The 6,000-nt window shown below is 45.5% G+C and overlaps 1 pseudogene; it reads right to left on the reverse strand.

Annotated features, from left to right (window-relative positions):
• Positions 1 to 193: 193 nt before the first annotated feature.
• Positions 194 to 5,306, reverse strand: LOC136435954 (zinc finger protein 665-like; annotated as a pseudogene).
• Positions 5,307 to 6,000: the final 694 nt, after the last annotated feature.

Raw genomic sequence — 6,000 nt, forward strand, 5'->3', positions numbered from 1 at the left:
TGAACAAATACATGCCAACTAAGACACTGTAGCACTTCTGACATTGCTTCAAATAACCAATACAGAAAACTTGAAAGATGACTCTAAGCATACTTATTTTCTAACAAAAATACAAAGTAAAACTAAACTAGTAAACTAAGCTAAACTTAACAATTAAATTACGCTGAATGTTATACAGAATAATAAGTGATGAACAACATATCAACTAATGCTACCGTTACAAAAGTCGATATTGTTAGAGAACAAATATTCCTAATACCTATTTGTACTTCCGCTACTTTAAACCTCGTACTTCTACTACAATGTTTAACATATTAAAGTTTGTTTTTTTAACCGAAGAAATCTTGTACCGAAACAGAACCAAATAACCAAACAAAACCTACAAGATAATTACATTTCTGTGGTAATCTTAAGGTTTATTTCCTAGCTGCGCCACGTGCGCTTCATCTCAAACCTACAGTCCCATTGACTTATTTCGACCAGTGCTCTGGTCCTTTTTCAAACCTGTATGATTTTCGATATAACCAACATGGTAAACCTAAACTTTGTTAGCTTGCATATAAATCGAGGAAGTAACATATCTTACAAACTACTTTCTATCTAAAGTGGTCTGGCATAGAAGGTTTCTCCTATGTGAGTGCGCGAGTGTTTCTTTAATGTTCCCAGTTCAAAGATAAGCCTGGTGAACTCCTCAATAACAAGGTTTCTCTCCTGTGAGTCCGCACGTGTTTCTTCAGATTTAGTTGGCTACTGTACTTTCTGCTACATCCCCAAATCTGTAAGGTTTCTCCCCTGTGTGAGTGCGCATGTGTTTCTTTAGAGCACCCAGCTCAATAAACCGCCTGACGCACTGCTCACACTTGTAGGGTTTCTCACCAGTGTGAGTCCGCTTGTGCTTCTTCAGAGTACCCATCTCACTGAACTGCCTGCCGAAATCCTCACACTTGTAGGGTTTCTCCCCAGTGTGAGTACGCATGTGAGCCTTCAGATGACCCAGCCGACTGAACTGTTTGCTGCACTCCTCACACTTGTAGGGTTTCTCCCCTGTGTGAGTGCGCATGTGTTTCTTTAAAGCACCCAGCTCAATAAACCGCCTGCCGCACTCCTCACACTTGTAGGGTTTCTCCCCTGTGTGAGTACGCATGTTAGCCTTCAGATGACCCAGCCGACTGAACTGTTTGTCGCACTCCTCACACTTGTAGGGTTTCTCCCATGTGTGAGTGCGCATGTGTTTCTTTAGAGCACCCAGCTCAATAAACCGCCTCCCGCACTGCTCACACTTGGAAGGTTTCTCACCAGTGTGAGTCCGCTTGTGTTTCTTTAGAGTACCCATCTCACTGAACTGTCTGCTGCATTCCTCACACTTGTAGAGTTTCTCCAGCTGGTCTGCAGCAACCACAGAGGTATCACCTTACTGTCCATCCCCGGTAAGCTGTTCACCCGCATCCTGCTCACTAGAGCCATCCCTGCCATCAGGAGCAGACATCGCCTACAACAGGCAGGCTTCATGCCGAACCGCTCCACCACTGACCACATTTCTGCACTTCGCCTTGCCATTGAGAAGGCCCGCGAGTTCAGGAAAGACAGGCACCTCTATATTGCATTTATAGACCTTAGAGCTGCTTTTGACACAGTGGATCATGCTTCCCTCTGGAATATCCTGAGATTGCTTGGAGCCCCACAGAAGATACTCACCCTGTTCCAACAACTGTACAACACTGCAGAGAGCTGCGTCAGAGTGAATGGCAAGGAGTCGGAATGGTTCACCATCAACAGCGGAGTTCGTCAGGGATGCGTGGCTGCACCGGACCTCTTCAACTGTGTCATCGACTACCTGATGACCAAGGTCTGCGAACGTGTTCCTGGGGTGTCCTTTGGGCAGTACAACCTGGCAGACCTGGAGTACGCTGATGACACCACCCTGTTGGCTGACGATCTGGACCGACTCCAAGAAGGTCTCACAGTCTACGACGAGGAGGCCAAGAAGCTCGGACTCAACCTCTCATCTTCAACCTCTGTACAGTCAACTTCGTCTCTTCATTTAAGTATCTTGGATCTACAATCACCAAGACCGGCGACGTGAAACCCGAGATCAACCAACGACGTGCTCAAGCCTCAGCCGTCTTGCAGTCCTTATGGAAACCGCTCTGGCGACATCGCCACATCTCACAACAGACCAAGCTTCGTGTCTACAACTCGTCTGTCTTGTCGGTCCTCCTGTATAGCTCTGAGACCTGGCCTCTGAACAGTACCCTCGAAGCCCGACTCGACGGCTTCGACAGCAGAGCCCTAAGGAGGATCTCCGGCATACGATGGCATGAGCGTGTCAGCAACAAGGAACTCCGAGAGCTGACCAATCAACCTACTGCCTCGAGTCTCACAGCAATGAGACGGGTCCGCTGGTATGGACATGTGCTACGTCTTCCACCAGAGCACCCCACCCGAGCCATGCTGGACTTCGACCCCAAACTGGCAGGCTGGCGGCGGCCACGGGGGGGGGGCTCCCCGTACCCGCTGGCTGGATGTAGTGGCACGAGACCTGAAGAACATTAACATCACGCTCCCCCAGGCACAGCAGATGGCAGAGAACCGAAGCAGATGGCGAAGTCTTGTGAAGCGAGTTGGCTCTACGCACCACGTGCAAGAGGATGAGTGAGTGAGTGAGTGAGTGAGTGAGTGAGTGTAGAGTTTCTCACCAGTGTGAATACGCATGTGAGTCTTCAGATTACCCAGCTGGCTGAACTGTTTGCTGCACTCTTCACACTTATAGGGCTTCTCCCCTGTGTGAGTCCGCATGTGAATCTTCAGTTTACTCTGTTCTCTGAATAGCCTGCTACACTCCTCACACTTGAAGGGTTTCTCACCTGTGTGAGTCCGCATATGTTTCTTCAGATTGCCCAGCTCACTGAACTGTCTCCTGCATTCCTCGCATTTATAGGGTTTCTCCCCTGTGTGCGTGCGCATGTGAGTTTTCAGATGATTCAGCTCGCTGAACTGTTTGCTGCACTCCTCACACGTGTAGGGTTTCTCACCTGTGTGAGTACGCACGTGAGCTTTCAGATGACCCAGCTCGCTGAAATGTTTGCTGCACTCCTCACACTTGTAGGGTTTCTCCCCTGTGTGAGTGCGCATGTGTTTATTTAGAGTACCCATCTCACTGAACTGCCTGCCGCACTCCTCACACTTGTAAGGTTTCTCCCCTGTGTGAGTACGCATGTGAACTTTCAGATGACCCAGCTCGCTGAACTGTTTGCTGCACTCCTCACACTTATAGGGTTTCTCACCAGTGTGAGTGCGCATGTGTCTCTTCAGATGACCAAGCCTACTGAACTGCACTCCTCACACCTGTAGGGTCTCTCCCCAGTGTGAGTACGCATGTGAGCCTTCAGATTACTCAGCTGACTGAACAGCCTGCTGCAATCGTCACACCTGTAGACTCTCACACCTTTGTCTCTCCTGCTGGACTCCTCCCCAACCTCCTCACGTCTTTCTCCTTGCCAGGTGGAAACTCTGTCGGCAGAACCCGCTGCTGCTCCTCTCCTGACGTCATCCAAACCTTGTATGCTGTCTGTATATGAAATATGACATAAATAATTAACCGTTGAATAAGCTATTCCTGTTCCTATGTCAATATTGCCGGCTGCGTTTTATAATCAAGTGATGTTTTTACAGGAAACAAGCTCTATCTGGGTACCTGTGACATTGTGTGTGTGTAGCCATGAGTTACATGCCCAACTCAAATTGCACCACATCATGTAACACTGGTGCAGCGCTCTTGTTTGCCGACGCTTCTCATTTATTTATAGGTCTTGCTTAAAGTGCTAGTTCCCTCCACGTACAGTAAAGAAGAACTGTTGATGCACGACTTAGATTTATTGTTTCACTGATTGTTTTGAGCGTATTTGCCGGTGTTTTGTACGTTTTTCTGGAGATTTTAAGCTTTTTAAAGCTTTCCTCCTGATACCCTTAAGTCTGAAAAATTGTATCATCTTGAGAAAAACGTACACCGCAAAATACACTCATAAAAGCCAGACTGCTGCATCTGCTTGGAGATTACAGTTGAAGTCGAAACGCCGTGAGTTTATATATTCCCCATAGATGCTGGTTTGTATCCTCCCCGCCCAGAAACAACAATTTATAACACTGAGAACCACGAAGGTCCTACATAAACAGCAAAACAGTGACCCTGAGCTGTTTTGTAGTTGGTGTTTCTCATCAGTAACAATGCAACAGTTAATGAACCGTCCCGGGAAAATCAAATCCTTACTGTCTGTCTTTTGTGTGGAAATGGAATCCAGATGTGAGAATTGGGCGCGATCATTCAGGGACGGGCGCAAATAGGGGTTTCCGGTATACGTACGACTGGCAGTTGGGTTCTTCTCATATCAGCATTTGTGAAGCTGATCACTTAATGTTGATTCAAATCACCGCATGGAGGTATTTCACAGGTCAACGCGACAAAGAGTCATTTTAGCCTGCCTAAGATATAACGAGGACAAAATCCAATAACCCCCTACCGACCCTCTACTTGTTTACGTTTTATACTTCCCGATCGCCAGTTCCTGAACAATCTTGATTTTTGACAACCAAACAGTACCCGGCACCGAATATATGGCATGCTTTCCTTTTCCCCACTACAACACGTTCTACGCAGCTACACAAAAGAAAAAAAATAGGTTTAGCTGACTTAGACAGACGAGAGAAAATGCACGCCGGCATAGAGAAAGTGATTCACGACACTGACTTTCTTCTCCTTCTTACATCGTTCACCTTTGAATACATACTCACAAGTCAAGTCTTCTTACCTGGAACTTAGTTGACACACAGGCGCCTGATGAATCACTAGAATTCGCTACGGAATGAATGCGGACTCGTTTTCCAAGGACAACAACAACTTGGACACCAAGCTAAGCAAACTACCTCGCGGACAGGAAGTCGTGATTCTACGACCCGGAAGTATTGGCGAGCTGGATGTCAAATGTAGTTACCTGATTACACATCAACTGTACATGATCGTCGGTTGACCTTTATAGGCTTCCATAGACAGATTCGGTAAGGCCAGCTTCCAGCAGTCCAAGCTTCGTCATTCTCCTACTATTGTATAGAATCAAGTGCGCTTATGTTTAAAATGTTCTTCATCGAGCACTTTTACTGAGGTAAACTTGGTGGAAAAGAGGTGGAAAAGGAGCGGTCCAAACTGGAAGTACATCCTACTTGACCGAAGACTCTACTCAGAGTCTACTCTACTTTACTCTACTTGAACTAGAGTTATACGACCGCAGACCTTTGACAACTGCGTACAGCATGTCGCAACTTCCATACTTAATGCAGGATGTTAACATAAGTCACTTGACCTGACGTATGTAATTTCTATGATCACATGGCCAGATGGCGTCGACCAATCAGAAGCCTCCATTGCCCATGTGTTATTAAGCAATAACACACCATTTAATGACGCCATGTCATAACACACCACTTATTGACGTCATAACACAACCGTTGAATTTTGTAGAGGGGGGTTTATTTTTTATGAATCGTTTCTTCAAATCAACATGGCTTAATGCCACTAGAAAACAAAAATACACTTTGTATCAAAAAACCTCTTCAAGTCAATAAAGTTTCAGGTGTTCATTAGACATTTTTGAAAAGGCCTCGATAACAACGTTTCGTTTTCAATGTGTCAGTATCAGTCTTAGCTATATGGCTTGCAATGACCAAGGATGTTATATTAGAAATAGACCGTGTGGCAACCAAGGTGCAGTAACTTTAAAGGTGTATATTTTAGAATATGACCAATCAAAACATTAAAATAATTTAGTCACTGTTTTCGGTCATTTTTCTACATTAAAGGAAACCCAAGCAGTACTAGTATTAGGGCCCGAAAATCAAATTTTGAATGTCAATTTATTTAGTCATTTCTATGCATGATTAGTTCAAACAACACTATCACAATGTGTAGCAATGTCCATGATGCAAAAATACGACGTTATTGTGATGTGA

This window comes from Branchiostoma lanceolatum, chromosome 5 (genome assembly GCF_035083965.1).
Source record: "Branchiostoma lanceolatum isolate klBraLanc5 chromosome 5, klBraLanc5.hap2, whole genome shotgun sequence".
Lineage (NCBI taxonomy): Eukaryota > Metazoa > Chordata > Leptocardii > Amphioxiformes > Branchiostomatidae > Branchiostoma > Branchiostoma lanceolatum.